This window comes from Sminthopsis crassicaudata, chromosome 3 (genome assembly GCF_048593235.1).
Source record: "Sminthopsis crassicaudata isolate SCR6 chromosome 3, ASM4859323v1, whole genome shotgun sequence".
Taxonomy (NCBI): Eukaryota; Metazoa; Chordata; class Mammalia; order Dasyuromorphia; family Dasyuridae; genus Sminthopsis; species Sminthopsis crassicaudata.
The window spans coordinates 190546057-190561428 of NC_133619.1; the positions used below are offsets into that span (position 1 = coordinate 190546057).

Here is a 15372-nt window from a genome sequence, read left to right on the forward strand (position 1 = left end):
AGACAACCAAAAGATTTATAATGTGTCACATCCATTTGCCAAATTTCATTGGGTCTCAAACCATGAGGGTTCTTTCCCTGGAGGGAGCATAGGAGCATGGAAAGGAAGGCAAGCTGTACAGGCTTTTACTATGCTCCTAGCTTCCTCGTTTGTTATCCCAAATTGCAAACATAAAGCAGGAGCAGCCTGATGATAAAAAGGTAGGATTTGAAATTCCACTACGAAAATGGACAAAATTGTGAATTGACAATGAAGATAATTGAGTAATCAGCCACCTGAGGCTACAGATAATTATGTTTACACAGCTCAAAGCAACTATTTGCAATTGAAGGTGACTTTCCATTAATTCCTACAGATATATGAAGAAACTGAAATTTTCATATTTATCATTCTTTTTTTTTTTCCTTTTCCATCAAAAGTTTTCATTGCCTTGATGCATGGTAGAAATTCTTGCTATTGTATTTTTGTTTTGTGGAAAACATCAGAGGAAATATGTTGGACAACAGGTGAAAATATAAAAAGTTGGAGAGAGATTTAAGAGTTAAGTAGATTTTAAAATTAGTGAAAACGTTGAGGGATTTACACAGCAGATGGCAGACTTAAAGATTTTTTCACATCTTTCTCCTTACTTTTGTTTGGACAGAGTGATACTTTTAGTTCCAGCTTAACATTTCATGTTTTAAATATTTATAATTATTAGTTTTTATATTTTCAAGCATTTGATATATTTTATTACCTTCTGATGCCTGAATATTGGTTACTATTGCAATATTTTTTCTAAATGTGACAAAGAGACATTTGAAAATATATTAAATTTTGCTCACAGAAGATTTTAATTTTGTCTCTAATATTTTGTATATGTATGACAACTCAATTGTTTTCTTAACTTTAGATCATGAAGATACTATTTTTCTTTTCTTTTCTTTTTTTCTTTTGAAAGCTTTTTATTTTTAAAATATATGCACAGATAATTTTTCAACATTGGCCCTTGCATAGCCTTGTGTTTCAGATTTTCCCATCTTTCTCCCCACCCCCAACAGTAGATGTCAAGTAATCCAATATGTATAAATATATTTATGCAATTCTCTTGCTGCACAAGAAAAATCAGATCAAAAAGGAAAGAAAATAAGTAATAAAAAAACAAAATGCAAGTAAACAACAAAAAAAGTGAGAATGTTATGTTGTGATCCACATTCAGTTCTCACAGTCCTTTCTCTGGGCATAAATAGCTCTTTTCTTTGCAAGATCATTGGAATTGGCATCAATCATCTCATTGTTGGAAAGGAGTCGCCATGTTCATCAGAAGTGATCATCACATAAAATTGATGTTGCTATATACAATGATCTCCTGGTTCTGTTTATTTCCCTTAGTATCAGTTCATGTAAATCCCTCCAGGCCTCTCTAAAATCATCCACCTGATCGTTTCTTATAGAATAATAACATTCTATACCATTCATATTTCATACCTTATTATATCCAATTGGTGGGCATCAACTCAGTTTCTACTTTGTTGCCGCAAACATTTTTGCACATTTTGGTCCCTTTCCTTCCTTTAAGATCTCTGGGATATAGACCCAATAGAAACAATGCTGGATTAAAGGATATGCACGGTTTGATAACTTTTGAATATAGTTCCAAATTGCTCTCCAGAATGGCTAGATCTGTTCACAGTTCCACCAACAATGTATGTGTCCCAGTTTTCACATATCCCCTCCAACATTCATCATTATTTATTCCTGTCATCTTAGACAATCTGAGAGGTGTGGAGTTGTCATTTGCATTTCTTTGTTTAATACTGATTCAGAGCACCTTCTCATATGATTAGAAATGGTTTTAATTTCTCCATCTGAAAATTATCTGTTTATATCCTCTGACTATCAATTGGAGAATGGCTTCAATTCTTATAAATTTGAGTCAATTCTCTATGTATTTTAGAAATGAGCCTTTTATCAGAACCCTTAAATGTGAAAATGTTTTCCCAATTATTGCTTCCCTTCTGATCTTGTCTCCACTAGTTTTGTGTGTACAAAAACTGTTTAATTTAATATGATCAAAATTATCTATTTGGTGTTCAATTATGAGTTCTATTCCTTCTTTAGACACAAATTCCTTCTTTCTCCACAGATCTGAGAGGTAAACTATCCTATATTCTTCTAATATGCTTATAATATCATTCTTTATGTCAAATCATGAACCCATTTTGACTTTATCTTGATATAAGATGTTAGGTGTGGGTCAATGCCTAGTTTTTTTCATACAAATTTCCAATTTTCCCAGCAGTTTTTGTTAAATAGTGAGCACTTATCCCAAAAGCCAGGGTCTTTGGGTTTGTCAAACATTAGATTGTTATAGTTATTGACTATTTTGTCCTGTGATGCTAACCTATTCCACTGATCAATCATTCAATTTCTTAGCCAATACCAAATGGTTTTGATGATAATTGCTTTATAATATAGTTTTAGGTCTGGAACAGTTAGGCCACATTCATTGGCATTTTTTTTCATTAATTCCCTTGAAATTCTTGACTTGTTCTTTCAGATAGACTTTGTTATTTTTTTCCTCTAAATCTGTAAAATAATTTAGAGCTTTGGCACCAAAGAAGTAGATTGATTCAGGTAATATTGTCTTTTTTATGATATATGCTCAGCCTATCCATGAGCACTTGATATTTTTACAATTGATTAGATTTGATATTATTTATGTGGATAGTGTTTTGTAGCTGTGTTCATATAGTTCCCAATTTTTCCTTGGCAGATAGATTCCCAAATATTTTATACTATCAACATTTACATTGAATGAAATGTATTTTTGTATCTCTTGCTGCTAGAGTTTGTTGGTAATATACAAAAATGCTGATGATTTATGTGGATTTATTTTGTGTCCTGAAAGTCTGTTAAAGTTGTGAATTCTTTCTAAGTTTTTGGTTGATTCTCTAGAATTCTCTAAGTATACCATCAAATCATCTGCAAAAAGTGATAATTTGGTTTCCTCTTTACATATCTAATTCCTTTAATCTCTTTTTCTTCTCTTATTGTCAAAGCTAACATTTCTAATATAATATTGAATAGTAACGGTGATACTGGGCAACCATGTTTCACTCCTAATCTGAGTGGGAATGGTCATGTTTGTCCCCATTAAATATGATTCTTTTTATTTTTTATTATACATTTTTATTTACAAGACATATGCCTGAGTAATTTTACAGCATTGACAATTGCTAAGCATTTTGTTCCAATTTTTCCCCTCCTTCCTCTCACCACCGCTCCCAGATGGCAGGTTGACCAACACATGTTAAATATGTTAAAGTATAAATTAAATACAATATATGTATACATGTCCAAACTGTTATTTTGCTGTGCAAAAAGAATCGGACTTTGAAATAGTGTACAATAAGCCTGTGAAGGAAATAAAAAATGCAGGCAGACAAAAATAGGGGTATTGGGAATTCTATGTAGTGGGTCATAGTCATCTCCCAAAGTTCTTTCACTGGGTGTAACTGGTTCATTTCATTACTGCTTTATTGGAACTGATTTGGTTCATCTCATTGTTGAAAATGGCCACGTCCATCAGAATTTATTGTCATATAGTATTGTTGTTGAAGTACATAATGATCTCCTGGTCCTGCTCATTTCACTCAGCATCAGTTCATGTAAGTCTCTCCAGGCCTTTCTGAAATCATCCTGTTGGGCATTTCTTACAAAACAATAATATTCCATAATATACGACAATTTATTCAGCCATTCTCCAATTGATGGGCATCCACTCAGTTTCCAGTTTCTGGCCAGTACAAAGAGGGCTTCCACAAACATTCTTGCACATACAGGTCTCTTTCCCTTCTTTAAGATCTCTTTGGGATATAAGTGAGTAGTAACACTGATGGATCAAAGGTTATGCACAGTTTGATAGCTTTTTGAGCATAGTTCCAAAATGCTTTCCAGAATGGCTGGATGTATTCACAATTCCATCAACAATGTATCACTGTTCCTCTTTTCCCTCATCCCCTCCAACACTGCACATTATCTTTCCCTGTCATTCTAGCCAATCTGACAGGTGTGTAGTGGTATCTCAGAGTTGTCTTAATTTCCATTTCTCTGATTAATAATGATTTAAGGTATCTTTTCATATGGCTAGAAATAATTTCAATTTTTTCATCTAAGAATTGTCTGTTCATATCTTTTGACCATTTATCAACTGGAACATGGCTTGATTTCTTATAAAATAGAGTCAATTCTCTATATATTTAGGAAATGAGGTCTTTATCAGAACCTTTTACTGTAAACATGTTTTCCCAGTTTATTGCTTCCCTTCTAATCTGCATTAGTTTTGTTTGTACAAAAACTTTTCAATTTGATATAATCAAAATTTTCTATTTTGTGATCAATAATGATCTCTAGTTGTTCTTTGGTCATAAATTCCTTCCTTTTGCACAGGTCTGAGAGGTAAATTATCCTATGTTCTTCTAATTTATTTATAATCTCATTCTTTATGCCTAGATCATGAACCCAGTTTGATCTTATCTTGGTGTATGGTGTTAAGTGTGGGTCAATGCCTAGTTTCTGCCATACTAATTTCCAATTTTACCAGCAATTTTTGTCAAAGATTGAAGACTTCCCATAGTTTCCATCTGTTCATTTACTTTTCTTAAATCAACCAACATTCTCCATTTTCCAGATTTCTTTCTTACAACAAATACAGGGGAATTTCAAGGACTTAAAGAAGGCTTAAGTGTCCTTGGTCAAGTTGTGCCTGTATTATATATAATAAGGCCTGAATTTTATCACTAGCTAAGGGCCACTGTTCTATCCACACTGGCATATCAGTTTTCTATTGAATAGGAACAGGTGAAAGTGTTGGCAGATCTTCAACAGCAGCCCTACCTAAAAAAACCCAAAGTACTCATTTTTAATCCTAACTGTTATAAAATGTCTCTTCCCCACAGATCAATGGGGATTTTTCAACTATAAAAGAATAAAACCTCCTTTTTCATCTGTCCATCTCAATGGAGTAGCATTAACTTCAACTGCAATTTATCCTCCTATGCCAAACACATAAGTGTCTTTCTTAATCTTTGGCCAGTGACTGGGCAAGTTGTCACCTCTAATGATTGTATGATATGCGTCTGTGCCTACCAATCCTTCTAATGGTATGCCAGTTATATAGATAGTGAACATAGGATGGTCAACTTTCACAGCTACTGTCAAAAATATTAGTGGATTCTGTTGCTTAGAGTCAAAATCTGGGCAATTATAACCAGATTGCCTATTAGAAATCTGTATCAGGAAACCTGATGCTACTACTTCTCCTGGTTGATAAGTCACACTTTGTCTACCTGTATTAATGACTGGGCTATTAGCTACACATTCCCCAGTTTCCAACATCAGTGTATGGATGATCACTGTTTTGTAAGTACTCTCAGGAGGTAAAATGGTCAAGCCTACTGTGCCTGGAAGCAATGGATCCATAGGCTGGAGAGGAACAGATTTCACCTTTCCAGGGGATATCTCAGTAGTACCAGCTGCATACAACTCTATTCTCCCATCAGGTTGCTTCCTGGCTGACTAATTATGTAATCCCTTTCTCCCATCAGATTGCTTCTTAGCTGATTGGTCATGTCTGAGTCTTGAACTTCTAAAGACTCTCTGGGTATAGCATCAGCTGCCATTATGCCCTAGGTATTTTTTGTTTTGTGCCCTGGGGCTGGGCCCCCCATCCTGTTTCCCTGAATCAATCTACATTCTGATGCCCAATGGAAGCCTCTGTTGCATTTTGGACATGGGGTATTGGGTCTTGTTCTCTCACCCTCTTTTCTCACTCTGTCTCTATGCCAACATTGAGCTTTCAGATGCCCTACTTTACCACATTGAAAGCATTAACAAGTCTCTCTGGAAGTCCCTTGCCAAAAGGGACCCTGTCTTCCCATGTTCAGATCTTGGGAAGTCTGCATCATAGCCTGGGTATAAAAGGCATTTGTGCCCACTGTGGCACAGCATCTTATGATCTCCTCTAAAGGAGCATCCTTGCATAGTCCTAGTATAATCCTTCTACAAACCTCATTAGCATTTTCTTTAGCAAGTTGTCTTATTATAATTTCTGTTACTGCATTTTCACCATAAGCTTGTATGACAGGTGTCTGCAAAGGTCCCACAAAATCAGCAAAGGGTTTGTTTGCACCTTGCTCTATTTTCATGAAGGCTTCTCCCCTGTCTTGCTTTCTTGGGAGGAAGCCCCATGCTTTGATAGCAGCTGAAGATATTTTCTCACATGCTGCTATGGGGTAATTAATCTGTGCTGAAGTGTCTGCATAAGAACCTACACCTGTTAATTGGTTTCAGGTTATTGGTGTATTAACTCTAGTTTGCTTATTTCATTGGGCTTGTATCCTACAGAGCTCACTATATTCAGAAAGCCACAAGTTTTGTCCACGTTCTAAGCATGTCCTTGCTATAGATTTCCAATCACTAGGGGTTAAAATTTCATAAACGAAATTCTGTAATAACATCTTAACATAAGATAATGTAGCCCCATAAAGGGTATAAGCCTTTTTCTGGTCTTTTATGATTTCTAGATTAAAAAGAGTGTATATTCTCCTTTCTTTTTTAAAGTTTTTAAAATTAATTTTATAATTATAACATTGTTCTGACAGTACATATGCATAGGTGATTTTTTACAACATTATCCGTTGTACTTCCTTCTGTTCCAAATTTTCCCCTCCTTCCCCCCACCCCCTCCCCTAGATGGCAGGCATTCCCATATATATTAAGCATTTTATAGTATATCCTAGATACACTATATATGTGCAGAACTGTATATTCTCCTTTCTTGACCTGAATAGTTAAGCTGTTCAATCACAGGATACATTTCTATTCTCAAACCAGTTGCATTCTGCCCTTCCTCTTTGGCTTTAAGTAGTTCCTTTTTTGATTGTCATAGTGAGGGTGGTTGCTGGGGGGAAGGTGATGTCATTGCCCCTCCCACCCCACCTCCTCTTCCGCCCAGGAAGGTGAAGTTGATGGGGGAGGGTCAAGATTGCCTGCTCAGGTATAGGCAGAGTTGAAGTTGTGAGAATGAGAATCACCACACCCTTTAAGTTCACTTAACTCTTCATGCCTTTCGATATTTTCATTACTCTCTCCCTTTTCTTCTTCTTTCTCAACAGGTTTCCTTGTTTGTCTGTCTTCCTTAGAGCTTTTCATTTTTCTAGAATTTGTGGGATTCTTTAAGACCAATTGATTTATGTTGTATATATAGAATGTTTCCTTAGAAATTGAATCAGAACCTTTATCGTTGTAATATTCACATAGTTGATCTCCTACTAGTTTCCAATTATCTGCCTCTATTTCTTCTTCTTTGAAGAACCAAGGGGACGTGCATTCTAATGTTTCCAAGAGTCCACTAATCTGCTCCCAAGTTACAAGTAAACCTTGCATCTTTATTAGTGTAATATGCTTTCTATAGAGCTTCCTTAGGGTGGGGATGGGGGAGAATCTTTTCCTAATATCTGTCCCATTTCAGTTAGAAAATGAAAGTTATTTGTTTAGCCCTTAACAAAGTAAGTTCCCTGTTTATTTGTCTTTTAATATTCACCCTATTTTTTGGTCACAGGGATTTCTTCACTGAAATTAGTGTCCCTGGTACATGTTGGATGCCAAATGTAAAGTATGGGCTAGTTCCCTGGAGGGCCTCAGGGTCAGCCAGAGTCAGGATAAATGAAAGTCCTTGGTTTTTAGGGGGAGAAATGAGTTGTATCCTGGATTCTGGAGTCCAGAGTCTCCAGCCTCTCTCCTCTTTGTTCTGCTGCCAAGTGACTTTGACTTCTCTTCCTCTGCCCTCCAATCCAATCCTTGCCTATGATTATCTCACCACCTAACATTCAACAAGCACCAATTGTGAGGAGAACCATCATCCAAATATATGCTAATAGAGCCATTGTCTCATGTTAAATAGGTAGCCTTAAGTGCTCTCTTGTCTGATTCAGAGTTTCAGCCCTCTACACCCACTCTTGCTGCTTTAACTTTCCTATATTGTCTAGGTGTATTTTATTTCTATTATTGTTAGGAAATAATATTTATTATTAGGGATATTGCTGATAGCTTCTTCTATTATTTTGATTGAATTGAAAGGTCCCTTTAACTCTCTTCTTGTTCTACTGATAAGGTGCTTTTTCCTTTCACTATGTTTACTACAAACTATTCTGTACATGTCCATCCCCCTCACCTGAATTTCACTAAAATTTGTAAAAATCAAAAATGGCCATTAGCAGGACTTGAGGATTCTCTTTTGTAAATATGACACACACATACATATATAAATGTACATATATAAATATGTACATATGTGTATGTATATGTATTTATATTCAAATTATATTCACATTATATTCACACACATTTATATTCATATGCATTTCTATATATATATATATATATATACTTATTCATATGTATTCATATATGTTCACATATACAAAGATAGATATATCTTTGCTTTACATATATATACAAGTTATAGAAGAAAAGATGAATGGTATTGTATTTCTTACATATTAAATGTATATGCTATGTATTTTAAAAAGTAAATAATATTTGTTAATATTAAATGTATGTATATTAAAACATTAAGGGAGGTCTTAGCTTTCAAGCTTTAACTTTTTCCAATGAATATATCATAAGAGTTTTTATCAAAATATATAATTGTTTGCAAATTATATAAAGCAAAATATAAATTGGATACATTTAGGAATGGGAATGAAAATTGTTTATTCTGAATTTATGACTGACATACTAATTTATAACTGACATACACGGCTAAACTGGAAAAAATAAGTTGAATTGAACCATTTTCATCATTGGGAATACTGTTCCCCAGTTTAATGATATACTTAAATATTCTTTGTGTAAGGAAAAATAAGGCACTATTGAAAGAAGCTTATAAAATACCCAGGTGGGACTAGACTGACTAGACATTATCTCTATTAGGAGAGCAGCACCTGCCTATGTGTATAGATTCTTCCAAATTATTCTCAGTTCTCATTTCTTTCCAAAGAACTTGTACTGAATACCTTGTAATTTCAAGCTAAAAATGTTATCTTCTCAGGAGAATTGCCAAAGGAAAATTTTATTTGCAGCTGGTTTTCTGTTACACCAATAGCCCCCATGATGAGGAGCTCCCTGAAGTTATTAGAATCTCTAGGAAAACATCAAATGCTACCACTTGGGTCCAGAAAGCTACTAGTTCAACCCTTAAGTAATGCAGATGAAATCAGTATCTACATAGGTACAGTTAAGGTGATCTGACTCCTTCATAGGCCAGAGGTTTCTTAAAGTTACTACAAGACTGGGGATAGCAGTTTGGGAATACATGCTAGCTTTAGAATGTCAAATAGATATATAGCAAGCTTGTAATTTACTCCCTATAAATTTATTAAGTAAATTTATTTTCAGGTTTCAACTTCTCATATTTTTTTCTAACTTTTCTGAAGCCAAAATAAGTGGATGGTGTCAATCTCCTTCTCGAGCACCAGATATTTCTTTTCTATGGGCAATATAATTAAATATTGGTAGATTTTTATAAACTATGCTAAATAGGTCTTAAAATGTCATCGTTATCATGTGAAGAATAGTAAAACCAATTTAACAAAATAGACTAACTGTATTTGTAGAAATCTTTAAAAGGGGGTGGTACAGTGGAATACTTAATTAGTTCTATTTCTAGACAAATTCTAGTTCTAACAATTTTTATGTCAGAAAATAAACAGAAATCCCAATCCTTATTTTTAATAATTAAATAATTTTTCAAAAAGATTGCTAGTTAATTCATAATATTTCAAGTCATCTAATACTTGACATTTCACAAAACACTTTGTTCTTGTCAATTTTGTGAGGTAAGCAGGTAGTAACAGTATTGGGATTTCTTTCTTATTTTGCTGGGCCTCAGTTTCAGAAACTTGTCCAAGATTCCCTATCCAATAAATAAGAAGCAGAGATAATATTCCAAAACAAGTTTCCTAGTTTATAATATTTTCACTATACCACAACTGTTACTATATTGATTAATGCTAATTAATATAGCATTTAAAAGTTGCCAAGAGAAACAAAGGTAGTTTTGTTTGTGAATACAGAACGTATGTACCATAGAAAATGTAATCAATCATAAAGATGAATTGATATGGCTGTGCTTTGGTTGACTGACTGACCACTGCCTATACATTGTATACCATTTGTAACTAGAAAACAATTTAAAATGTGCATTAAAATGCCAAAGCTGACAAAGCTCGGGAATTGGCATAATTTGAACCTGACAGCATTCTAAGATCAGTCTTATAGAAGTGCTAAAATTTTGACAGGATTATTTTCTTTCTTTCTTTTTCATATTTTGTTAAAGTGATTCATCATCTTAAATAATGTAGTACCCTTGCGGAATAGGCATTCATTTTTAAATGCCTAAAACTTATGAACAAATGTTTCCCTTTAAAGCTCTATGTAAATGCTATGTTAAATTTTATTTTTGCAATCTTTTTAATCAGAAACAAGGGAATTAGCCAGCTGTTTGGAACTCATGTTAAAAAGTAATTAAGAATCTGATTGAATTTCTATGCATATCAAATAGCAGATTATAGTATTTGTACACAAGACAGATCACTTTCATTAGAATTAAAAAAAAAAATCTTAGCATATGACAATCGGGGAAACTACTACCTTGTTTTGTATATGAGCTACTCCTCCCACAAAAGCACACAGCTAGCTTTAGATGCCAATCACACCATTCAGGTGTCAATCATTATTGAATGACATTTGGCTTTCCCCTACAGATATGAAAAATAACAATGAATCCTCTGTTTTAGAAGGCTTAACAATAAATAAATAAATAAATAAACAAACAAACAAATAAATAAATAAATAAAGTCCACAGAATATCAATTACCACAATGTGAAAACATGCTTTAGAAACACATGGATTCATATAAAATTTCAGAGAGATGCCTTTAACCAATACTTAACAATGTTTCTGGATTAAAGCAGCCTTCATGTTAAGGATTTATTTTTAGGAAAATGCATATTTTTTTGTAAATCTTTTGGTGAAAAGACTTAATTTTTATAGATAAAATTAATAGGATAATTTAATAGTGACTGATATTAAAGCTATCTAATAACTTTAAAATATAATTTTTGAAGTTTTAAGCTGAGGTAAAAATAAAACCTTGATTTTGGCACAACTATATTACTGGTACTAAATTTTTGCTTGATTAATTTCATGCTTGAAAAAATCTGAAAGGCTATTTAACTACTAAAGATCATTTGCAATTTGGAAATATTAAATGGTCATTTTTTTAACCTTCAAATGGGATTTGCATAACAGATCAGGCTATTCATCCTTGTAGCCCAATGTCATATAGAGGCAAATTTTTGATGCTTAAGAGGAAGATAAAATCCTCCATAATACACATAGCCAACTGTGCAGTGAAATTGTCTTTCTTATGCTTCTAAATAAAAAGTGACTATTAATCATTATGTTCAATTTTATGATGTCAGTTATTACCCAGAAGAATTCTGAAAGAAAATCACAAGATTAATTTTATATGTGGCACCAAGTTTTATTTTAATCTATGCTTGAATCTTTTAATAATTCTTTCACTGATATAATTGGCTGATTTCTTTTCTATAAATCAATTATGTTTGATAAATTGTAGAAAAGCTATATTTCAGGGCTGTCAAAATTTGGGATACTTTCCTAGGAATTTCAAGGTGTGAAAATTTTTTCATAACTTTAGCATGGCAATTTAAAAAGAGCATCTATAAACATTACCAAGTGCCCTGCTATATAGCATAGGCCATTTGGTTCTGGATGGAGTGACTTTATTTTATATATCTTCATTTTACACTAATCTACTTTAAGAACTTCTATCACAGTAATACACAAATTTACTAAATGAAAAATTGCAAAAGTCTTTAAATCTTCGATTATGTATACATACATATGTACATATACAGATGTGTGCGTGTGTGTGTGTGTGTGTGTTGTCAGTGCCAGAGGAGCCACTTTTCAATTAAAACCTCACAATCTTTTATATATTACCTAAGGAAGTGAAGTACTAAAGAATAGACTTCCCCTTCATTTTCATTCCCACAACTCCCATTTTATTTCCAGTTCTCATCGTCTTTGGACTAATGTCAATGGGTCCAAACCACTGACTATTTCTAGTTTCTCCTTTCCTCTAGTGTCTCTTCATTTTACACTAACCCACTTTAAGAACTTCTGTTATAGTAATATACAACTCTAACCCTATAAACCTATAATCCCTGCTTAAAATAGTTAACTAAATTCATTTTTTAATAATGCATTACTTGTGTATTAGATGAGGAGCACTATACAAAGGCAAATAGAAAGTTTAGATTTTCTTCGTGAATCACTAATGGAGGACTTTTTTTTGTTTTTGTTTTTTTTTTTTGTTTTTGTTGTTTTTAGCTCACTCACCCTTCAGTAAAAAGAAATGTCACTTTTCAACAGTTTTAATTCTTAAGATTCATTTAAAATACCATCAAGAATATTTGCTAGTGAAAAAGACTTTCTAGAAGATATAACATTTTAAAAAAGAATATAAAAACAGGTTGACATAAGGAAAATTCCAGTCTTTGAGAATAAGATAATAAAAAGCAGGGAGTTTGGAAAATGTGACATGTATACAAGGAAGAAAGAGCTTCACAGAAGCATGGCAAGCTTGGAAGAAAGTGGTGTGAAATAAGATTTGAAAAGTAGAGTGATGACAGAGAGATTGTAAAGAGCTTTGAATGCCAAGCAGAAGACTGAGAATTTTATTTGGTAAGTAATAAAGTCACTAAATGGTTCTAAACAGGATCCTTTCACTTGTATTTATTAGACTGATTGATTACCAAACTGGAGGTCTACAGAGCACTGTGATGACCTCGTTGTTGTATTCCATGTCAGGAAACTGAAGTGATTCCATTTTAATTGTCTTAGGAAGATTCTGAAAATAAGCTGACAGGATAAGATATCAGATGCTGATGTCCTTTTTAAAAATAAACTATCAAACATTCCAACTCTACTGCAGAGAGCATCACTCTATTAATCTGGCCACATTCTTCAAATGCCAAATGTATGTTTGTCCAAAATTTTATTTTATGGAGAACTTACATAGGAAAAGTGCTTACAAGGTGATTAGAAAAAGCGATACAAGGACACTCTCAAGGTATCTCTTAAGAACTTTAGAATAGATTGTATGATATGACAGACCCTGGCAGAATCACCCATCATAGCATGCCCTCATCAGAGAAAGTACTGTGCTCTATAAGCAAAGGAAAAATTGAATTAGCCCAAAAGAAATGCAAGATGCACAGAATTAAAGAAGCTATCCCAAATGTTCATATGGACTTTTTGTGTCTGACCTGTGGAAGAGCACTCAGAGCTTGTATTGATCTGATCAGCCACAATTGAACACATTGTAATTATACTCTAATGTAGTGACAGAATTTGATCCTCTTTGAGAACCAAGGAAAACCTACTAACCAACTTTCACAACAGAACTTAAGCAAATATCTTTCTTCAATTGTACCGAACTATATTATATATATATATATACACACACACACACATATATATAGTCAGAAGTACCGGCTGTAAATTTTTTTTTTGCTTTGTACTTCCCTTTTAATCTTGTTTCTGCTGGTTTGATTTGTTTGTGGTTTTTGTTTCCTTTTAAATTTAATGTAATCAAAGTTGTCCATTTCGCCTTTCATAATGTTCTCTAGATTTTCTTTGATCATAAATTCCTCCCTTCTTCAAAGATCTGATAGGTAAATTATCCTTATTCTCCTAATTTATTTATGGTATTATCTTTTATGCCCAGATTACGTGGCCATTTTGACCTTATTTTGGTATAGGATATGAGATGTAGGTCTATGTTGAATTTCTGATATGTTATTTCCCAGTTTTCCCAGCAATTTTTATTAAATAGTGAGTTCTTATTTCAGAAGCTGGAGTTTGGAAATTTGTCAAATACCATATTGCTATAAGCCTTAATTATTGTGTCATGTGTATCTCATCTATTCCATGTATAAGCTATTCTCAACAATGCTGAGGATTATTTAATATTCTTTATAAACAATTATAAATCATTAATTGATACCTTAAATATAAGATTTTTATTGCAATGCATTAAGAAATCACTATATTACTAATGTTGACATCAAGGCTATGGTTGGCAGTTTTGACGATTAATGATTTTTTCTACTTGAATTGGCTAATAAAAATAAATTTATTTCTAGCAATTGATGATGAATTGATAGTTCCCATCAAACCCACTTCTGGGGGGAAATATCACATCAAAGATAAGGAGTGCCAAATCAAAAAGATTCAATAGAACTATGAAAATTTTAGTGTGCTCCTCCTTCAGTCTAGGACTTCATCAGAAAGGTGGAAACCTGTGGAAGTTCTGATCTAAGGCACACCAGGAGATCTAAAAATATTGCTCTCTATTTAAATGGAGTCTGAATTCTATGAAATCTCAGCTTCAAAGCTGTCAGAATTATATAATGGGACAAAGTTCCACATAAAATGGGTAAAGGTGACAGCATAAGATGATTGAATGACCAAAGCCCACAAAGGCACCAGGCCATATGTAAATACAAGGAACTAGGTGCTATATGAAAGAAGGCAGGGAGCAAGATATTCTAAGATACAAAAAGGATGTTTGTGATGAGAGGAGGGAGATAAATTTGATAGTCATATCAGATTTATAGTCATATCACAGATAACTACTACATATTTTCTTGGGAAAAGAAGAAAAATACAGATATTGAGGCTGAGAAGAGAATAATGTCCAGCAATAAAAGAAAATAAAAATAAGACAATGCCATCAAGAACTGAGTTGGAGACACAGAAATAACATCCAACTATAATGTGGATTTGGTATGAACCAACTATTCCATCCAAAATTGCTGCATGAGGGAGAAGTATTTGGCCTTGGCAGAAAGTCCTCATTTAGAAACTGAGCTTTGAGGCATGAGTAAACAGAGAAAATCTCTTAATAAAATGATGAAATAAATAGGTTAAGAGAAGCCAAAGAGAACTACTTTTTTCAACAAAACTTTTTTAAAATAGAAGAAAGTGAGAAATACCTCATTGGAGAAACAACTGACCTGGAAAATAGATTAAGGAAAGATAATTTAAGAATCATTGAATGATCTGAAAGCTATAATAATAATATTTAAAAGCCCATACATCACCTTTCAAGAATTTAGCAAGGAAAATAGTCCTGGTATTCTAGAATCAGAGGTTAAAATAGAAATTGAGTCCATCAACTCAAATCCTGAAAGAGATCCCAAAATGAATCTGCCAATGGAGACTCATATTACTTT

The 15372-nt window shown here is 33.3% G+C and overlaps 1 protein-coding gene across 3 annotated transcripts in view; it reads right to left on the reverse strand.

Annotated features, from left to right (window-relative positions):
* LOC141560943 (endogenous retrovirus group K member 5 Gag polyprotein-like) overlaps positions 1-15372 on the reverse strand; it is a 139268-nt gene that overhangs the window by 85495 nt on the left and 38401 nt on the right. The gene's annotated exons all lie outside the window — the stretch shown is intronic.